General features: G+C 51.1%; 1 pseudogene across 1 annotated transcript in view; it reads right to left on the minus strand.

The window, feature by feature from the left end:
* The window catches only part of LOC147119896 (uncharacterized), a 118,119-nt pseudogene that overhangs the window by 21,520 nt on the left and 72,379 nt on the right, over nucleotides 1-24,220 (minus strand). The window lies entirely within an intron of this gene.

The following is a 24,220-nucleotide window of genomic DNA, read 5'->3' on the forward strand; positions in this document are numbered from 1 at the left end:
TACATGTGTATTCTAACCCTGGGAATGTACATGGGGATTCTAACAGTGGGACTGTACATGGGGATTCCAACCCTAGGACTGTACATGGGGATTTCAACCCTGGGACTGTACATGGGGATTCCAACCCTGGAAATGTACATGGGGATTCTAACACTGGGACTGTACATGGGGATTGCAACACTGGGACTGTCCATGGGGATTCTAACCCTGGGACTGTACATGGGGATTCTAAGCCTGCGACTACATGGGGATTCCAAACCTGGGACTGTACATGGAGATTCCAACCCTGGGACTGTACATGGGGATTCTACCACTGGGACTGTACATGGGGATTTCAATCCTGGGACTGTTTATGGGTGTTCCAATCCTGGGACTGTACATGGGGATTCTAACCCTGGGACTGTACATGGGGATTCCCACCCTGGGACTGTACATGTGGATTCTAACCCTGGGAATGTACATGGGGATTCTAACACTGGGACTGTACATGGGGATTACAACCCTGGGACTGTGCATGGGGATTCCAACCCTGCGACTGTACATGGGGATTCTCACGCTGGGACTGTACATGAGGATTCTAAGCTTGTAATGTACATGGGGATTCCAACCCCAGAACTGTACATGGGGATTCCAACCCTGGGACTGTACATGGGGATTCCAACCCTGGAACTGGACATGTGGATTCTAACCCTGGGACTGTACATGTGGATTCCAACCCTGGGACTGTACATGTGGGTTCTAATCCTGGGACTGTATATGGGGATCACAACCCTGGGAATGTACATGGGGATTCTGACCCTGGGACTGTACATGGGGATTCCAACGCTGGGACTGTACATGGGGATTCCAACCCTAAGACTGTGGATGGGGATTCCAACCCTGGGACTGTACATGGGGATTCAAACACTGTGACTGTACATGGGGATTCTAACCCTGGGACTGTACATGGGGATTCTAACCCTGGGACTGTACATGGGGATTCCAACGCTGGGACTGTACATGGGGATACGAATCCTGAGACTGTACATGGGGATTCCAACCCTGGAACTGTACATGGGGCTTCCAACACTGGGATTGTACATGGGGATTCTCACCCTGGGACTGTACATGGGGATTCTAAGCCTGCGACTACATGGGGATTCCAAACCTGGGACTGTACATGGAGATTCAAACCCTGGGACTGTACCTGGGGATTCTAACCCTGGGACTGTACATGGGAATTTCAATCCTGGGACTGTACATGGGGATTCTAACCCTGGGACTGCACCTGGGGATTCTAACACTGGGACTGTATATGGGGATTCTAATACTGGGACCGTACATGGGGATTCCAACCCTGGGACTGTACATGGGGTTTCTCACCCTGGGACTGTACATGGGGATTCTAACCCTGGGACTGTACACGGGGATTCTAACCCTGGGACTGTACATGGGGATTCTAAACCTGGGACTGTAGATGGGGAATCAAGTCCTTGGACTGGACATGGGGATTACAACCCTGCGACTGTACATGGAGATTCCAAACCTGTGATTGTACATGAATATTCCAACCCTGGGACTGTACATGGGGATTCTAAACCTGGGACTGTAGATGGGGATTCCCACCCTGGGACAGTGTATGGGGATTCCAACCCTGGGACTGTACATGGGGATTCCAACACTGTGATTGTAAATGGGGATTCTGACCCTGGGACTGTACATGGGGATTCCAATGCTGGGACTGTACATGGGGATACGAACCCTGAGACTGTACATGGGGATTCTAAACCTGGGACTGTACATGGGGATTCCAACTCTGGAACTGTACATGGGGCTTCCAACACTGGGATTGTACATGGGGATTCTCACCCTGGGACTGTACATGGGGAGTCTCACGCTGGGACAGTACATGAGGAATCTAAGCTTGGAATGTACATGGGGATTCCAAACCTGGGACTTTACTCAGGGATTCCAACCCTGGGACTGTACATGGGGATTCAAAACCTGGGACTGTACATGGGGATTCAAAACCTGGGACTGTACATGGGGATTCTAAACCTGGGACTGTACATGGGGATTCCAATCCTGGGACTGTACATGGGGATTCCAACCTTGGGACTGTACATGGGGATTCCAACCCTGGGACTGTACATGGGGATTCCAACCCTGGGACTGCACATGGGGATTCCAATCCTGGGACAGTATGTGGGGATTCCAACCCTGAGACTGCACATGGGGATTCCAACCCTGGGACTGTGCATGGGGATTCTAACCCTGGGACTGTGCATGGGGATTCCAACCCTGGGACTGTACATGGGGATTCCAACCCTGGAACTGGACATGTGGATTCTAACCCTGGGACTGTACATGTGGATTCCAACCCTGGGACTGTACATGTGGGTTCTAATCCTGGGACTGTATATGGGGATCACAACCCTGGGAATGTACATGGGGATTCTGACCCTGGGACTGTACATGGGGATTCCAACGCTGGGACTGTACATGGGGATTCCAACCCTAAGACTGTGGATGGGGATTCCAACCCTGGGACTGTACATGGGGATTCAAACACTGTGACTGTACATGGGGATTCTAACCCTGGGACTGTACATGGGGATTCTAACCCTGGGACTGTACATGGGGATTCCAACGCTGGGACTGTACATGGGGATACGAATCCTGAGACTGTACATGGGGATTCCAACCCTGGAACTGTACATGGGGCTTCCAACACTGGGATTGTACATGGGGATTCTCACCCTGGGACTGTACATGGGGATTCTAAGCCTGCGACTACATGGGGATTCCAAACCTGGGACTGTACATGGAGATTCAAACCCTGGGACTGTACCTGGGGATTCTAACCCTGGGACTGTACATGGGAATTTCAATCCTGGGACTGTACATGGGGATTCTAACCCTGGGACTGCACCTGGGGATTCTAACACTGGGACTGTATATGGGGATTCTAATACTGGGACCGTACATGGGGATTCCAACCCTGGGACTGTACATGGGGTTTCTCACCCTGGGACTGTACATGGGGATTCTAACCCTGGGACTGTACACGGGGATTCTAACCCTGGGACTGTACATGGGGATTCTAAACCTGGGACTGTAGATGGGGAATCAAGTCCTTGGACTGGACATGGGGATTACAACCCTGCGACTGTACATGGAGATTCCAAACCTGTGATTGTACATGAATATTCCAACCCTGGGACTGTACATGGGGATTCTAAACCTGGGACTGTAGATGGGGATTCCCACCCTGGGACAGTGTATGGGGATTCCAACCCTGGGACTGTACATGGGGATTCCAACACTGTGATTGTAAATGGGGATTCTGACCCTGGGACTGTACATGGGGATTCCAATGCTGGGACTGTACATGGGGATACGAACCCTGAGACTGTACATGGGGATTCTAAACCTGGGACTGTACATGGGGATTCCAACTCTGGAACTGTACATGGGGCTTCCAACACTGGGATTGTACATGGGGATTCTCACCCTGGGACTGTACATGGGGAGTCTCACGCTGGGACAGTACATGAGGAATCTAAGCTTGGAATGTACATGGGGATTCCAAACCTGGGACTTTACTCAGGGATTCCAACCCTGGGACTGTACATGGGGATTCAAAACCTGGGACTGTACATGGGGATTCAAAACCTGGGACTGTACATGGGGATTCTAAACCTGGGACTGTACATGGGGATTCCAATCCTGGGACTGTACATGGGGATTCCAACCTTGGGACTGTACATGGGGATTCCAACCCTGGGACTGTACATGGGGATTCCAACCCTGGGACTGCACATGGGGATTCCAATCCTGGGACAGTATGTGGGGATTCCAACCCTGAGACTGCACATGGGGATTCCAACCCTGGGACTGTGCATGGGGATTCTAACCCTGGGACTGTGCATGGGGATTCCAACCCTGGAACTGTACATGGGGATTCCAACCCTAAGACTGTGGATGGGGATTCCAACCCTGGGACTGTACATGGGGATTCAAACACTGTGACTGTACATGGGGATTCTAACCCTGGGACTGTACATGGGGATTCTAACCCTGGGACTGTACATGGGGATTCTAACCCTGGGACTGTACATGGGGATTCTAAGCCTGCGACTACATGGGGATTCCAACCCTGGAACTGCACATGGGGATACGAACCCTGAGACTGTACCTGGGGATTCTAACCCTGGGACTGTACATGGGATTTCCAACCCTACGACTGTACATGTGGATTCTAACCCTGGGACTGTACATGGGGATTCTAACCCTGGGACAGTACATGGGGATTCCAACCCTGAGACTGCACATGAGGATTCCAACCCTGGGACTGTACATGGGGATTCTAACCCTGGGACTGTACATGGGGATTCCAACCCTGGGACTGTACATGGGGATTCCAACCCTGGGACTGTACGTGGGGATGCTCATCCTGGGGCTGTACGTGGGGATTCTAAGCCTGGGACTGTACATCGAGATTACAACCCTGGGACTGTACATGGGGATTCCAACCCTCGGACTGTATGTGGGGATCCTCATCCTGGGACTGTTCATGGGGATTCTAAGCCTGGGACTGTACATGGAGATTACAACACTGGGACTGTACATGGGGATTCTAACCCTGGGACTGCACATGGGGATTCCAACCCTGGGACTGTGCATGGGGATACGAACCCTGAGACTGTACCTGGGGATTCTAACCCTGGGACTGCACATGGGATTTCCAACCCTACGACTGTACATGTGGATTCTAACCCTGGGAATGTACATGGGGATTCTAACACTGGGACTGTACATGAGGGTTGCAACACTGGGACTGTACATGGAGATTCCAACACTGGGAAGTACATGGGGATTCCAACCCTGGGACTGCACATGGGGATTCCAACCCTGGGACTGCACATGGGGATTCCAACCCTGGGACAGTACATGGGGATTCTAACCCTGGGACTGTACATGGGGGTTCCAACCCTGGAACTGTACATGGGGATTCCAACCCTAGGACTGCACATGGGGATTCCAACCCCAGGACTGTACATGTGAAGTCCAACCCCGGAACTGTACATGGGCAGTCCAACCCTGGGACTGCAGATGGGGCTTCCATCACTTGGATTGTACATGGAGATTCTAAGCCTGGGACGGTACATGGAGATTCCAACACTGGGAAATACATGGGGCTTCCAACCCTGGGACTGTACATGGGGATTCCAACCCTGAGACTGTACATGGGGATTACAACGCTGGGAATGCGCATGGGGATTCCAACCCTGGGACTGTACATGGGAATACGAACCCTGAGACTGTACATGGGGATTCCTACACTGGAACTGTAAATGTGGATTCTAACCCTGGGAGTGTACATGGGGATTCTAGCCCTGGGACTGTACATGGGGATTGCAAACCTGGGACTGTACATGGGGTTTCCAACCCTGGGATTGCAGATGGGGATTCTAACCCTGGGACAGTACATGGGGATTCTAAACCTGGGACTGTACAGGGAGATTCTAAACCTGGGACTGTACATGGGGATTCGAACCCTGGGACTGCACATGGGGTTTCCAACCCTGGGATTGCACATGGGGATTCTAACCCTGGAACTGTGCATGGGTATTCCAACCCTGGGACTGGACATGGGGACTCTCACTCTGGGACTGTACATGGGGATTCCAAACCTGGAACTGTACATGGGGATTCCAACCCTGGGACTGGAAATGGGCATTCCAACCCTGGGACTGCACATGGGGATTCCAATCCTGGGACTGCACATGGGGATTCCAATCCTGAGACCGTACATGGGGATTCCAACCCTGGGACTGTACATGGGGATTCTAACCCTGGGACTGTACATGGGGATTCCAACACTGGGACTGTTCATGGGGATTCCAACCCTGGGATTGCACATGGGGATTCTAACCCTGGGACTGTACATGGGGATTCCAATGCTGGGAGTGCACATGGGGATTCTAACACTGGGACTGTACATGGGGATTCCAACCCTGGGACTGTACATGGGGATTCCAACCCTGGGACTGTACATGGGGATTCTCATCCTGGGACTGTACGTGGGGATTCAAAGCCTGGGACTGTACATGGGGATACCAAACCTGACACTGTACATGGATATTACAACACTGGGACTGTACATGGGGATTCTAACCCTGGGACAGTACATGGGGATTCCAACCCTGAGACTGCACATGAGGATTCCAACCCTGGGACTGTACATGGGGATTCTAACCCTGGGACTGTACGTGGGGATTCCAACCCTGGGACTGTACATGGGGATTACAACCTTGGGACTGTACATGGGGATTCTAACCCTGGGACTGTACATGGGGATTCCAACCCTGGGACTGTACATGGGGATGCTCATCCTGGGGCTGTACGTGGGGATTCTAAGCCTGGGACTGTACATCGAGATTACAACACTGGGACTGTACATGGGGATTCTAACCCTAGGACAGTACATGGGGATTCCAACCCTGGGACTGTACATGGGGATTCCAAACCTGGGACTGTACATGGGGATTACAACACTGGGACTGTACATGGGAATTCTAACCCTGGGACAGTACATGGGGATTCCAACCCTGGGACTGCACATGGGGATTCCAACCCTGAGACTGTACCTGGGGATTCTAACCCTGGGACTGTACATGTGGATTCGAACCCTGTGAATGTAAATGGGGATTCTAACACTGGGATTGTACATGGGGATTACAACCCTGGGACTGTACATGAGGATTCTAACCCTGGGACTGTACATGGGCATTCTCACCCTGGGACTGTACATGGGGATTCTAATCCTGGGACTGTACGTGGGGATTCCAAACCTGGGAGTGCATATGGGGATTCTAACACTGGGAATGTACATGGGAATTCCAATGCTGGGAGTGCATATGGGGATTCTAACACTGGGAATGTACATGGAGATTACAACCCTGGGACTGTACATGGGGATTCCAACCCTCGGACTGTATGTGGGGATCCTCATCCTGGGACTGTACATGGGGATTCCAACCCTCGGACTGTATGTGGGGATCCTCATCCTGGGACTGTTCATGGGGATTCTAAGCCTGGGACTGTACATGGAGATTACAACACTGGGACTGTACATGGGGATTCTAACCCTGGGACTGCACATGGGGATTCCAACCCTGGGACTGTGCATGGGGATTCCAACCCTGGGACTGTACATGGCGATTCCAACCCTGGGACTGTACATGGCGATTCCAACCCTGGGACTGTACATGGGGATTCCAACCCTGGGACTGTACATGGGGATTCGAACCCTGGAACAGTACATGTGGATTCTAACCCTGGGACTGTACATGCGGATTCCAACCCTGGGACTGGACATGGGGTTCCCTACCCTGGGACTGTACATGGGGGTTCTAACCCTGGGACTGCACATGGGGATACGAACCCTGAGACTATACCTGGGGATACTAACCCTGGGACTGTACATGGGATTTCCAACCCTACGACTGTACACGTGGATTCTAACCCTGGGAATGTACATGGGGATTCTAACACTGGGACTGTACAGGAGGATTACAACACTGGGACTGTACATGGAGATTCCAACACTGGGACTGTACATGGGGATTCTAACCCTGGGACTGTACATGGGGACTCCAACCCTTGGACTGTACATGGGGATTCTAACACTGGGACTGTACATGGGGATTCCAACCCTTGGACTGTACATGGGGATTCTAACACTGGGACTGTACATGGGGATTCCAACCCCGGCACTGTGCATGGGGATTCTAACCCTGGGACTGTACATGGGGATTCCAACCCTGGAACTGGACATGGGGATTCCAACCCTGGGACTGCACATGGGGATTCCAACCCTGGGACTGTACGTGGAGATTCCAATCCTGGGACAGTACGTGGGGATTCCAACCCTGGGACTGTGCATGGGCATTCTAACCCTGGGACTGTACATGGGGATTCTAACCCTGGGACTGTACATGGGGATTCCAACCCTGCGACTGTACATGGGGATTCTAACCCTGGGACTGTACATGGGGATTCTAACCCTGTGACTGTACATGGGGATTCTAACCCTGGGACTGTACATGGGGATTCTAACCCTGGGACTGTACATGGGGATTCCAACCCTGGGACTGTACATGGGGATTCCAACCCTGGGACTGTACATGGGGATTCCAACCCTGGGACTGTACATGGGGATTCCAACCCTGGGACTGTAGATGGGGATTCCAACCCTGGGACTGTACATGGCTATTCCAACTCTGGGACTGTACATGGGGATTCCAACCCTGGAACTGCACATGGGGATACGAACACTGAGACGGTACCTGGGGATTCTAACCCTGGGACTGTACATGGGATTTCCAACCCTGCGACTGTACATTTGGATTCTAACCCTGGGAATGTACATGGGGATTCTAACACTGAGACTGTACATGAGGATTACAACCCTGGGACTGTACATGGGGATTCTACCCCTGGCACTGTACATGGGGATTTCAATCCTGCGACTGTACATGGAGATTCCAACACTGGGTAGTACATGGGGATTCCAACCCTGGGATTGTACATGCGGATTCCAACACGGGGAAGTACATGGGGATTCTAAACCTGGGACCGTACATGGGGATTCCAACCCTGGGACTGTACATGAGGATTCCAACCTTGGGACTGCAGTAGGGGATTCCAACCCTGGAAATGTACATGGGGATTCTAACACTGGAACTGTACATGGGGATTACAACACTGGGACTGTCCATGGGGATTCTAACCCTGGGACTGTACATGGGGATTCTAAGCCTGCGACTACATGGGGATTCCAAACCTGGGACTGTACATGGAGATTTCAATCCTGGGAGTGAACATGGGGATTCTCATCCTGGGACTGTACATGGGGATTCTAACCCTGGGACTGTACATGGAGATTCCCACCCTGGGACTGTACATGGGGACTCAAACCCTGGGACTGTACATGGGATTTCCAACCCTGCGACTGTACATGTGGATTCTAACCCTGGGAATGTACATGGGGATTCTCACGCTGGGACTGTACATGAGGATTCTAAGCTTGTAATGTACATGGGGATTCCAACCCCAGAACTGTACATGGGCATTCCAACCCTGGGACTGTACATGGGGATTCCAACCCTGGAGCTGGACATGTGGATTCTAACCCTGGGACTGTACATGTGGATTCCAACCCTGGGACTGTACATGCGGATTCAAACCCTGATACAATACATGGGGTTCCCTACTCTGGAACTGTACATGGGATTTCCAACCCTGCGACTGAACATGGGGATTCCAAACCTGGTACTGTACATGGATATTCCAACCCTGGGACTGTACATGGGGTTTCTAACCCTGGGACTGTACATGGGGATTCCAACCCTGGGACTGTACATGAGGATTCTAATCCTGGGACTGTACATGGGGATTCCAACCCTGGGACTGTACATGGGGATTCTCACTCTGGGACTGTACATGGGGCTTCAAAAGCTGGAACTGTACATGGGGATTCAAACCCTGAACTGTACATGGGGATTCAAACCCTGGAACTGTACATGGGGATTCCAACCCCAGGATTGTACATGGGGATTCTAACCCTGGGATTGTGTAGTGTATGTACCCGTCTACCTTTAAGGGAACTATTGAATGTAACCGTTCACCTTTAAGAGGACTACTTTTGGGTGGCACTATTTGTTTGGCTTCTGTATATACTGTAATACCGATAGTGACCACACCAGCATATAAGTGTTGTGGCATGATTGCTGGGGCAGATTCGCCCGGACCTTCGAATAGTAAAGACCTGTTTGTTTGTTACTTCTGAAGTCTGTGTATTTATTAACTGCACAACCCACAGACTTTACAGTGGCGACGAGTCCGATCGTACCCTGCGGCAAGACTACCAAAAGCAACGAAGAGCGTCGAAGAGAGACAACCGCCCTCGTCGTGCTACCAAAAGAAAACACGAGGCTGCAACAACAGAAAGCAGGAAGACTAACAACAAAAGCTGTATCAGCAACAGGCACTGACTACCCTTCTGCCACGGTGCGGAGTGAGCCGACCAGCAAGAAACAAGGCGGCCGAAGAGACTGTGAGTAGGGGAAGGTGTAGAAGTATCCAGAGGATAAGGGCAGAGCACTCGACCTCGGTCGAGGGGGAGCTGTGCCGGCCAAAAGTCGGGTCCAACGGCGTCGGGTGACAGCCGGACCGCGATCGGCGGGAAAAATCCGGGCAGCGACCGCAGCCACGAAGCGCTGAGCCTGCGAGTAGGCGCGGGAAGAGAAACCCAGCCGCAGCTGGGGAGGGAAACACCGGTCTGCGAGAGGGCTGGGGAGGCGAACGGGAACCATGCGGGTGAGAGCCGGGTGCGGAGAGAGAGACTGCGAGGAGCCAGTCCAGCGGCTGAGCTGTTCTCCACCAACGGGGTACTCAGAGCCAGCAAAACCGAACGTGCGGGAGTGGGAGAGAGACACAGCCGAAAACGGGGTGAGAGACTGCGCGAGAGCCAGTCCAGCGGCTGAACTGTCCTCCGTTAACGGGGTGTACCCAGCGCCGGTAGAGCCGTGCGGGCGGGAGGAAAAGACAGAGCCGAGTAAGGGGAGCTGTGCGGAAGCCAGCCCAGCGGCTGAACCTGTCCGCTGTGGGGAAAGCGTACCCCTTCCACCAGGGAAGAAACGCGGGAAGCCGCCATTAGGCGGGGAAGACGATTGAAGTGGGCGGGGCGAGAAGGAAAGAGCGGGAAACCGCCATTTTCGCGGGAAAACCGCCATCTTAGAAATAAACAAATAAATAAGAATACTTGAAGAAATACTTGTGTTGTACCCAAGGAAAGAATGATGCCTAAGCGGGCGGACATCAACGAGTTCAATTCGGAGATAGAAGACTGGGCCACGTACGTAGAACGTATTGAGATACATTGTAAGGCTAACAAAATAGCTAAGGAGGAAAAAGCTTTAACCTTACTTAACATGATGGGTGCGAAAACATTCGGGGTGTTGAAGAATCTTCTCTCACCAGCTAAACCGGCAGATCAGACTTTCGATGATATTGTAGCAGTGCTGAAGGATCACTTGAACCCCACACCGTTGATGCTGGCTGAACGATTCAAATTCTACGCAAGAACGCAGAGGAAAGACGAAAGCAATGCGGAATACTTGGTCGAACTGTGTAGGATAGCGAAATACTGCCAGTTTGGAGGGAATCTGACAGAGGCACTGCGGGACAAGTTCGTATGCGGATTGTCCAAAGAAGGAACGCAGAAGCGACTACTGGAAGAAAATGACCTCACACTGGACAGGGCTGTCCTCATAGCTGCATCGCATGAAGCCGCAGCGAAAGGAACGGCGGAAATGCAGCTAAAGGCGGCGGCACTAGGGGTGGACCAAATTACTTTAAGCACAACAAAATGCTACCGTTGTGGGAAGACAACACACGACCAGAATCAATGCTGGGGTAAAAACCAAGAATGCAGGAAATGTGGCAAGATCGGGCACATAGCTAAGGTATGCCGGTCAGGAGCAACGTACAACAATAAGAAGTCACCACAAAAATGGTACGGAAAGGTGCAAGAGGTGACCAAGAAGAGTCTGAGGGAACAGAAGTCGGTCTCACACTCCAAATGCAAAGGACTGGACAGTCTGAGAATTCACAACGTGAGCAATGAAGCTGACCGACAAACTATCTGGATAACGCTACAGATTGCAAAGGTCCAAGTAAAAATGGAAGTGGACACCGGATCGGCGTTGACGGTCATGAATAAGCATGACTATAAGAAATTTTTCAAGCATATTCCACTACGGGATACGGAACTAGTACTACAGACATACACGGGGCACAAAGTATTCCCCATCGGAATGATAGAAGTCAAGGTGAGATACAAGGATAAAGATCATCACCGGTTGGACCTGTATGTATTGCCTGAGGGAGGACCACCACTTCTGGGACGGGAGTGGATCCGAAAAATAAAATTGGACTGGCAGTCACTAAACACCATGACGGTGGATTCCGAAAAAGAGGATGTCAAACCTGAACGGTTGTCCAGAATATTGGACGAAGCTAAGGAGGTATTCCAGCAAGGACTGGGAACACTGCGAGGTATTAAAGCAAAGGTTAAGATTGCAGAAAATGCAAGCCCAAAGTTTTTTAAGGCCAGATCAGTACCTTACGCAATACGACCAGCTGTGGAGGCAGAACTGGAAGAACTTGAACGATCAGGGGTTCTGTCAAAAGTGGACTGGAGTGAGTGGGCCACGCCCATTGTTCCCGTCATGAAGTCCTCACCGAGTAATAAGCCAGGGGGACCGGGGAAGGTCCGTATCTGCGGAGATTTCAAGATTACTGTGAATCCGGTGCTTCACACGGTACAATACCCGCTTCCGCGGATTGAAGATATCTTTGCTTCGTTGGCTGGAGGGAAACATTTCACGAAAATAGATCTGGCTCAAGCATATCTACAGATGGAGGTCGAGGAAGAGTCACGCCAGTACCTCACCATCAACACTCAGAGGCTTGTATCGCTACAATAGACTGGTCTTTGGGGTAGCTTCGGCGCCAGCAATTTGGCAGAGGGCCATGGAACAGGTGTTACAAGGAATTCCAAGCACGCAGTGCTACTTAGATGACATTTTAATCACGGGAAAAGATGAGGAAGAACACCTCACGAATTTGAAACTGGTACTCACCAGGTTGAAGGAGTATGGCCTTCGGGTTAATCGCAAGAAGTGCGAGTTCTTCCAAAAACGGATCTCATACTGCGGTCATGTCATTGACCGAGAGGGACTGCATAAGTCACCCGAAAAGATAGAGGCGGTTGTGAAGGCCCCCGCTCCAGGAAACGTATCACAGTTAAGATCATTCTTGGGGTTGATTAATTACTATCACAAGTTTCTGCCAAATTTATCCACGGTACTGCATCCGCTGAATGACCTGTTGTGGAAAGAAACACCATGGAAGTGGAGTGAAGAATGCAAAAAGGCTTTTCGCAGAAGCAAGGAGTTGATTACCTCTGAAGAAGTGTTGGCTCATTTCAACCCAGCATTACCCCTTCGTCTAGCTTGCGATGCTTCCCCGTACGGAATTGGGGCAGTACTCTCGCACAGGCTACCAAATGGCTCGGAAAGGCCAGTGGCTTTCGCGTCCCGATCATTGACACCCGCGGAGCGAAATTACGCCCAAATAGATAGGGAGGCCCTCAGTCTTGTGTGGGGCGTGAAGAAATTCAACCATTACCTACAATGTAAAAAGTTCACATTGCTGACAGACCACCAGCCGTTGGTGTCCATATTCAACCCAAATAAGGCCGTTTCCACCATGACAGCACAAAGGTTACAAAGGTGGTCCGTGTTACTTGGGGCACACCAATACGAAATTGAGTACAAAAGGTCTAAACAGCATGGAAATGCTGATGGGTTGTCACGCTTGCCATTGCCGATGGTAGAAGAAGCGAGTATAGTGGACCCAGTAGAGTTGTTCCACTCATCCATAGTGGAGTGTCTACCGATAACAAACTCAATGATTGAGAATGAGACAAGGAATGACCCGACTCTTTCACGAGTCTATGATGTAACGGTGGAGGGATGGCCAGCACAGAGCGAACCAACACTGCAAGCATTTGCACAGAGGAAAGAACAACTGTCAGTGTGTCGAGGAACCCTGATGTGTGGATCTAGAGTGGTGATTCCACCCAAACTCCAAAAGAAGGTGCTAAAGGAGCTGCACGAAGGACATCTGGGGGGAGTAAAGATGAAAAATCTAGCGAGAGCGTTTGTGTGGTGGCCAGGCATTGATGGAGACATAGAGGAGATCACGAAGAACTGCCTAGGATGTCAGAGGGTTCAGAACGCGCCACCCCAGGCTCCTCTGCATCCATGGGAGTGGCCCTCATCGCCTTGGCAAAGAGTACACATCGACTTTGCTGGTCCATTTATGGACTCGATGTTTCTAATAGCGGTGGATGCCCACTCCAAGTGGCCGGAAGTAATTAAGATGACCACCACCACGACGGAAAAAACCATCGCAGTGTTAAGGACTATGTTTGCTCGGAATGGCCTGCCGGAACAGATCTGTTCTGATAATGGACCACAATTTGTGTCCGAAGAATTCAAGAAATTCTTAAAGAGCAATGGGGTTAAACATTACACGTCAGCCCCATACCATCCCGCCTCCAATGGATTGGCTGAAAGGTTTGTCCAGACCTTCAAGAAGGCCGTAAAGGCCATGAGTAATGAAAATATAAGTCTGCAACATAAGGTGGATAGCTTTTTGTTGGCATACCGAAATGCGACACATGCGGTCACAAATCAAACTCCCGCAATGATGTTCTGTAATAGACGCCTAAGATGCCGGCTGGATTTACTAAGACCAAATGTCAGAAGAGACGTAGAGAACCGGCAATTCCAGGGCATGAACGACAGGGTCACTAGATCTTTCCAGATCGGTCAACGAGTTTTGGCCCGGGACTACCGTACTGAGAAATGGCAGCCTGGAACTATTGGGAAAAGGCTGGGGCCATTGATGTACACCGTGGACATTGGAGACAATATAATAAGGCGCCATGTTGACCAAATCATAGGGTCCGCCACAAATGGGCCACCGACTTCACCACCTTATCCGGGTAATGTTGAAACTGAGATACCCAGAACACCTACTTCCGATCTAGTGATACTGGAGTCAGCTGAACCTGACACGGCTTTTCAAGCCGAATCGACCTTGCCAGAAGCACCTCCTAGCCCGCCTGAAATGACGACACCACTGCGGCGTTATCCTGACAGAATCCGGAAACCCCCGGAAAGACTGAATCTATGAACTGTCTTACATAAACCTGTATATATGTTAGAATGTATGTTCACTATGGACTTAGTAAGTAATAAGCTAAAAAGGGAGGATTGTAGTGTATGTACCCGTCTACCTTTAAGGGAACTATTGAATGTAACCGTTCACCTTTAAGAGGACTACTTTCGGGTGGCACTATTTGTTTGGCTTCTGTATACTGTAATACCGATAGTGACCACACCAGTATATAAGTGTTGTGGCATGATTGCTGGGGCAGATTCGCCCGGACCTTCGAATAGTAAAGACCTGTTTGTTTGTTACTTCTGAAGTCTGTGTATTTATTAACTGCACAACCCACAGACTTTACAGATTGCACATGGGGATTCCAACCCTGAGACTGCAGATGGGGATTCCAACCCTGGGACTGTACATGGGGATTCCAATCCTGGGACTGCACATGGGGATTCTAACCCTGAAACATGACATGAGGATTCCAACCCTGGGACTGCACGTGGAGATTCCAACCCTAGGACTGTGCAGGGGGATTCCAACCCTGGGACTGTACATGGCGATTCCAACCCTGGGACTGTACATGGCGATTCCAACCCTGGGACTGTACATGGGGATTCCAACCCTGGGACTGTACATGGCGATTCCAACCCTGGGACTGAACATGGGGATTCCAACCCTGGGACTGTACATGGGGATTCCAACCCTGGGACTGTACATGGCGATTCTAACCCTGGGACTGTGCAGGGGGATTCCAACCCTGGGACTGTACATGGCGATTCCAACCCTGGGACTGTACATGGCGATTCCAACCCTGGGACTGTACATGGGGATTCCAACCCTGGGACTGTACATGGCGATTCCAACCCTGGGACTGAACATGGGGATTCCAACCCTGGGACTGTACATGGGGATTCCAACCCTGGGACTGTACATGGGGATTCCAACCCTGGGACTGGACATGGTGTTCCCTACCCTGGGTCTGTACATGGGGATTCTAACCCTGGGACTGCACATGGGGATACGAACCCTGAGACTATACCTGGGTATTCTAACCCTGGGACTGTACATGGGATTTCCAACCCTACGACTGTACATGTGGATTCCACCCCTGGGAATGTACATGGGGATTCTAACACTGGGACTGTACATGATGATTACAACACTGGGACGGTACATGGGGATTCCAACACTGGGAAGTACATGGGGATTCCAACCCTGGGACTGTACATGGGGATTCTAACCCTGGGACTGTACATGGGGATTCCAACCCTGAGACTGTACATGGGGATTACAACGCTGGGAATGCGCATGGGGATTCCAACCCTGGGACTGTACATGGGAATACGAACCCTGAGACTGTACATGGGGATTCCTACACTGGAACTGTAAATGTGGATTCTAACCCTGGGAGTGTACATGGGGATTCTAGCCCTGGGACTGTACATGGGGATTGCAAACCTGGGACTGTACATGGGGTTTCCAACCCTGGGATTGCAGATGGGGATTCTAACCCTGGGACAGTACATGGGGATTCTAAACCTGGGACTGTACAGGGAGATTCTAAACCTGGGACTGTACATGGGGATTCGAACCCTGGGACTGCACATGGGGTTTCCAACCCTGGGATTGCACATGGGGATTCTAACCCTGGAACTGTGCATGGGTATTCCAACCCTGGGACTGGACATGGGGACTCTCACTCTGGGACTGTACATGGGGATTCCAAACCTGGAACTGTACATGGGGATTCCAACCCTGGGACTGGAAATGGGCATTCCAACCCTGGGACTGCACATGGGGATTCCAATCCTGGGACTGCACATGGGGATTCCAACCCTGAGACCGTACATGGGGATTCCAACCCTGGGACTGTACATGGGGATTCTAACCCTGGGACTGTACATGGGGATTCCAACACTGGGACTGTTCATGGGGATTCCAACCCTGGGATTGCACATGGGGATTCTAACCCTGGGACTGTACATGGGGATTCCAATGCTGGGAGTGCACATGGGGATTCTAACACTGGGAATGTACATGGAGATTACAACCCTGGGACTGTACATGGGGATTCCAACCCTGGGACTGTACATGGGGATTCCAACCCTGGGACTGTACATGGGGATTCTCATCCTGGGACTGTACGTGGGGATTCAAAGCCTGGGACTGTACATGGGGATACCAAACCTGACACTGTACATGGATATTACAACACTGGGACTGTACATGGGGATTCTAACCCTGGGACAGTACATGGGGATTCCAACCCTGAGACTGCACATGAGGATTCCAACCCTGGGACTGTACATGGGGATTCTAACCCTGGGACTGTACGTGGGGATTCCAACCCTGGGACTGTACATGGGGATTACAACCTTGGGACTGTACATGGGGATTCTAACCCTGGGACTGTACATGGGGATTCCAACCCTGGGACTGTACATGGGGATGCTCATCCTGGGGCTGTACGTGGGGATTCTAAGCCTGGGACTGTACATCGAGATTACAACACTGGGACTGTACATGGGGATTCTAACCCTAGGACAGTACATGGGGATTCCAACCCTGGGACTGTACATGGGGATTCCAAACCTGGGACTGTACATGGGGATTACAACACTGGGACTGTACATGGGAATTCTAACCCTGGGACAGTACATGGGGATTCCAACCCTGGGACTGCACATGGGGATTCCAACCCTGAGACTGTACCTGGGGATTCTAACCCTGGGACTGTACATGTGGATTCGAACCCTGTGAATGTAAATGGGGATTCTAACACTGGGATTGTACATGGGGATTACAACCCTGGGACTGTACATGAGGATTCTAACCCTGGGACTGTACATGGGCATTCTCACCCTGGGACTGTACATGGGGATTCTAATCCTGGGACTGTACGTGGGGATTCCAAACCTGGGAGTGCATATGGGGATTCTAACACTGGGAATGTACATGGGAATTCCAATGCTGGGAGTGCATATGGGGATTCTAACACTGGGAATGTACATGGAGATTACAACCCTGGGACTGTACATGGGGATTCCAACCCTCGGACTGTATGTGGGGATCCTCATCCTGGGACTGTACATGGGGATTCCAACCCTCGGACTGTATGTGGGGATCCTCATCCTGGGACTGTTCATGGGGATTCTAAGCCTGGGACTGTACATGGAGATTACAACACTGGGACTGTACATGGGGATTCTAACCCTGGGACTGCACATGGGGATTCCAACCCTGGGACTGTGCATGGGGATTCCAACCCTGGGACTGTACATGGCGATTCCAACCCTGGGACTGTACATGGCGATTCCAACCCTGGGACTGTACATGGGGATTCCAACCCTGGGACTGTACATGGGGATTCGAACCCTGGAACAGTACATGTGGATTCTAACCCTGGGACTGTACATGCGGATTCCAACCCTGGGACTGGACATGGGGTTCCCTACCCTGGGACTGTACATGGGGATTCTAACCCTGGGACTGCACATGGGGATACGAACCCTGAGACTATACCTGGGGATACTAACCCTGGGACTGTACATGGGATTTCCAACCCTACGACTGTACACGTGGATTCTAACCCTGGGAATGTACATGGGGATTCTAACACTGGGACTGTACAGGAGGATTACAACACTGGGACTGTACATGGAGATTCCAACACTGGGACTGTACATGGGGATTCTAACCCTGGGACTGTACATGGGGACTCCAACCCTTGGACTGTACATGGGGATTCTAACACTGGGACTGTACATGGGGATTCCAACCCTTGGACTGTACATGGGGATTCTAACACTGGGACTGTACATGGGGATTCCAACCCCGGCACTGTGCATGGGGATTCTAACCCTGGGACTGTACATGGGGATTCCAACCCTGGAACTGGACATGGGGATTCCAACCCTGGGACTGCACATGGGGATTCCAACCCTGGGACTGTACGTGGAGATTCCAATCCTGGGACAGTACGTGGGGATTCCAACCCTGGGACTGTGCATGGGCATTCTAACCCTGGGACTGTACATGGGGATTCTAACCCTGGGACTGTACATGGGGATTCCAACCCTGCGACTGTACATGGGGATTCTAACCCTGGGACTGTACATGGGGATTCTAACCCTGTGACTGTACATGGGGATTCTAACCCTGGGACTGTACATGGGGATTCTAACCCTGGGACTGTACATGGGGATTCCAACCCTGGGACTGTACATGGGGATTCCAACCCTGGGACTGTACATGGGGATTCCAACCCTGGGACTGTACATGGGGATTCCAACCCTGGGACTGTAGATGGGGATTCCAACCCTGGGACTGTACATGGCTATTCCAACTCTGGGACTGTACATGGGGATTCCAACCCTGGAACTGCACATGGGGATACGAACACTGAGACGGTACCTGGGGATTCTAACCCTGGGACTGTACATGGGATTTCCAACCCTGCGACTGTACATTTGGATTCTAACCCTGGGAATGTACATGGGGATTCTAACACTGAGACTGTACATGAGGATTACAACCCTGGGACTGTACATGGGGATTCTACCCCTGGCACTGTACATGGGGATTTCAATCCTGCGACTGTACATGGAGATTCCAACACTGGGTAGTACATGGGGATTCCAACCCTGGGACTGTACATGCGGATTCCAACACGGGGAAGTACATGGGGATTCTAAACCTGGGACCGTACATGGGGATTCCAACCCTGGGACTGTACATGAGGATTCCAACCTTGGGACTGCAGTAGGGGATTCCAACCCTGGAAATGTACATGGGGATTCTAACACTGGAACTGTACATGGGGATTACAACACTGGGACTGTCCATGGGGATTCTAACCCTGGGACTGTACATGGGGATTCTAAGCCTGCGACTACATGGGGATTCCAAACCTGGGACTGTACATGGAGATTTCAATCCTGGGAGTGAACATGGGGATTCTCATCCTGGGACTGTACATGGGGATTCTAACCCTGGGACTGTACATGGAGATTCCCACCCTGGGACTGTACATGGGGACTCAAACCCTGGGACTGTACATGGGATTTCCAACCCTGCGACTGTACATGTGGATTCTAACCCTGGGAATGTACATGGGGATTCTCACGCTGGGACTGTACATGAGGATTCTAAGCTTGTAATGTACATGGGGATTCCAACCCCAGAACTGTACATGGGCATTCCAACCCTGGGACTGTACATGGGGATTCCAACCCTGGAGCTGGACATGTGGATTCTAACCCTGGGACTGTACATGTGGATTCCAACCCTGGGACTGTACATGCGGATTCAAACCCTGATACAATACATGGGGTTCCCTACTCTGGAACTGTACATGGGATTTCCAACCCTGCGACTGAACATGGGGATTCCAAACCTGGTACTGTACATGGATATTCCAACCCTGGGACTGTACATGGGGTTTCTAACCCTGGGACTGTACATGGGGATTCCAACCCTGGGACTGTACATGAGGATTCTAATCCTGGGACTGTACATGGGGATTCCAACCCTGGGACTGTACATGGGGATTCTCACTCTGGGACTGTACATGGGGCTTCAAAAGCTGGAACTGTACATGGGGATTCAAACCCTGAACTGTACATGGGGATTCAAACCCTGGAACTGTACATGGGGATTCCAACCCCAGGATTGTACATGGGGATTCTAACCCTGGGATTGTGTAGTGTATGTACCCGTCTACCTTTAAGGGAACTATTGAATGTAACCGTTCACCTTTAAGAGGACTACTTTTGGGTGGCACTATTTGTTTGGCTTCTGTATATACTGTAATACCGATAGTGACCACACCAGCATATAAGTGTTGTGGCATGATTGCTGGGGCAGATTCGCCCGGACCTTCGAATAGTAAAGACCTGTTTGTTTGTTACTTCTGAAGTCTGTGTATTTATTAACTGCACAACCCACAGACTTTACAGTGGCGACGAGTCCGATCGTACCCTGCGGCAAGACTACCAAAAGCAACGAAGAGCGTCGAAGAGAGACAACCGCCCTCGTCGTGCTACCAAAAGAAAACACGAGGCTGCAACAACAGAAAGCAGGAAGACTAACAACAAAAGCTGTATCAGCAACAGGCACTGACTACCCTTCTGCCACGGTGCGGAGTGAGCCGACCAGCAAGAAACAAGGCGGCCGAAGAGACTGTGAGTAGGGGAAGGTGTAGAAGTATCCAGAGGATAAGGGCAGAGCACTCGACCTCGGTCGAGGGGGAGCTGTGCCGGCCAAAAGTCGGGTCCAACGGCGTCGGGTGACAGCCGGACCGCGATCGGCGGGAAAAATCCGGGCAGCGACCGCAGCCACGAAGCGCTGAGCCTGCGAGTAGGCGCGGGAAGAGAAACCCAGCCGCAGCTGGGGAGGGAAACACCGGTCTGCGAGAGGGCTGGGGAGGCGAACGGGAACCGTGCGGGTGAGAGCCGGGTGCGGAGAGAGAGACTGCGAGGAGCCAGTCCAGCGGCTGAGCTGTTCTCCACCAACGGGGTACTCAGAGCCAGCAAAACCGAACGTGCGGGAGTGGGAGAGAGACACAGCCGAAAACGGGGTGAGAGACTGCGCGAGAGCCAGTCCAGCGGCTGAACTGTCCTCCGTTAACGGGGTGTACCCAGCGCCGGTAGAGCCGTGCGGGCGGGAGGAAAAGACAGAGCCGAGTAAGGGGAGCTGTGCGGAAGCCAGCCCAGCGGCTGAACCTGTCCGCTGTGGGGAAAGCGTACCCCTTCCACCAGGGAAGAAACGCGGGAAGCCGCCATTAGGCGGGGAAGACGATTGAAGTGGGCGGGGCGAGAAGGAAAGAGCGGGAAACCGCCATTTTCGCGGGAAAACCGCCATCTTAGAAATAAACAAATAAATAAGAATACTTGAAGAAATACTTGTGTTGTACCCAAGGAAAGAATGATGCCTAAGCGGGCGGACATCAACGAGTTCAATTCGGAGATAGAAGACTGGGCCACGTACGTAGAACGTATTGAGATACATTGTAAGGCTAACAAAATAGCTAAGGAGGAAAAAGCTTTAACCTTACTTAACATGATGGGTGCGAAAACATTCGGGGTGTTGAAGAATCTTCTCTCACCAGCTAAACCGGCAGATCAGACTTTCGATGATATTGTAGCAGTGCTGAAGGATCACTTGAACCCCACACCGTTGATGCTGGCTGAACGATTCAAATTCTACGCAAGAACGCAGAGGAAAGACGAAAGCAATGCGGAATACTTGGTCGAACTGTGTAGGATAGCGAAATACTGCCAGTTTGGAGGGAATCTGACAGAGGCACTGCGGGACAAGTTCGTATGCGGATTGTCCAAAGAAGGAACGCAGAAGCGACTACTGGAAGAAAATGACCTCACACTGGACAGGGCTGTCCTCATAGCTGCATCGCATGAAGCCGCAGCGAAAGGAACGGCGGAAATGCAGCTAAAGGCGGCGGCACTAGGGGTGGACCAAATTACTTTAAGCACAACAAAATGCTACCGTTGTGGGAAGACAACACACGACCAGAATCAATGCTGGGGTAAAAACCAAGAATGCAGGAAATGTGGCAAGATCGGGCACATAGCTAAGGTATGCCGGTCAGGAGCAACGTACAACAATAAGAAGTCACCACAAAAATGGTACGGAAAGGTGCAAGAGGTGACCAAGAAGAGTCTGAGGGAACAGAAGTCGGTCTCACACTCCAAATGCAAAGGACTGGACAGTCTGAGAATTCACAACGTGAGCAATGAAGCTGACCGACAAACTATCTGGATAACGCTACAGATTGCAAAGGTCCAAGTAAAAATGGAAGTGGACACCGGATCGGCGTTGACGGTCATGAATAAGCATGACTATAAGAAATTTTTCAAGCATATTCCACTACGGGATACGGAACTAGTACTACAGACATACACGGGGCACAAAGTATTCCCCATCGGAATGATAGAAGTCAAGGTGAGATACAAGGATAAAGATCATCACCGGTTGGACCTGTATGTATTGCCTGAGGGAGGACCACCACTTCTGGGACGGGAGTGGATCCGAAAAATAAAATTGGACTGGCAGTCACTAAACACCATGACGGTGGATTCCGAAAAAGAGGATGTCAAACCTGAACGGTTGTCCAGAATATTGGACGAAGCTAAGGAGGTATTCCAGCAAGGACTGGGAACACTGCGAGGTATTAAAGCAAAGGTTAAGATTGCAGAAAATGCAAGCCCAAAGTTTTTTAAGGCCAGATCAGTACCTTACGCAATACGACCAGCTGTGGAGGCAGAACTGGAAGAACTTGAACGATCAGGGGTTCTGTCAAAAGTGGACTGGAGTGAGTGGGCCACGCCCATTGTTCCCGTCATGAAGTCCTCACCGAGTAATAAGCCAGGGGGACCGGGGAAGGTCCGTATCTGCGGAGATTTCAAGATTACTGTGAATCCGGTGCTTCACACGGTACAATACCCGCTTCCGCGGATTGAAGATATCTTTGCTTCGTTGGCTGGAGGGAAACATTTCACGAAAATAGATCTGGCTCAAGCATATCTACAGATGGAGGTCGAGGAAGAGTCACGCCAGTACCTCACCATCAACACTCAGAGGCTTGTATCGCTACAATAGACTGGTCTTTGGGGTAGCTTCGGCGCCAGCAATTTGGCAGAGGGCCATGGAACAGGTGTTACAAGGAATTCCAAGCACGCAGTGCTACTTAGATGACATTTTAATCACGGGAAAAGATGAGGAAGAACACCTCACGAATTTGAAACTGGTACTCACCAGGTTGAAGGAGTATGGCCTTCGGGTTAATCGCAAGAAGTGCGAGTTCTTCCAAAAACGGATCTCATACTGCGGTCATGTCATTGACCGAGAGGGACTGCATAAGTCACCCGAAAAGATAGAGGCGGTTGTGAAGGCCCCCGCTCCAGGAAACGTATCACAGTTAAGATCATTCTTGGGGTTGATTAATTACTATCACAAGTTTCTGCCAAATTTATCCACGGTACTGCATCCGCTGAATGACCTGTTGTGGAAAGAAACACCATGGAAGTGGAGTGAAGAATGCAAAAAGGCTTTTCGCAGAAGCAAGGAGTTGATTACCTCTGAAGAAGTGTTGGCTCATTTCAACCCAGCATTACCCCTTCGTCTAGCTTGCGATGCTTCCCCGTACGGAATTGGGGCAGTACTCTCGCACAGGCTACCAAATGGCTCGGAAAGGCCAGTGGCTTTCGCGTCCCGATCATTGACACCCGCGGAGCGAAATTACGCCCAAATAGATAGGGAGGCCCTCAGTCTTGTGTGGGGCGTGAAGAAATTCAACCATTACCTACAATGTAAAAAGTTCACATTGCTGACAGACCACCAGCCGTTGGTGTCCATATTCAACCCAAATAAGGCCGTTTCCACCATGACAGCACAAAGGTTACAAAGGTGG

Source organism: Somniosus microcephalus, chromosome 4, assembly GCF_052327205.1.
Source record: "Somniosus microcephalus isolate GS21.2 chromosome 4, FLI_Smic_1.0, whole genome shotgun sequence".
NCBI lineage: Eukaryota > Metazoa > Chordata > Chondrichthyes > Squaliformes > Somniosidae > Somniosus > Somniosus microcephalus.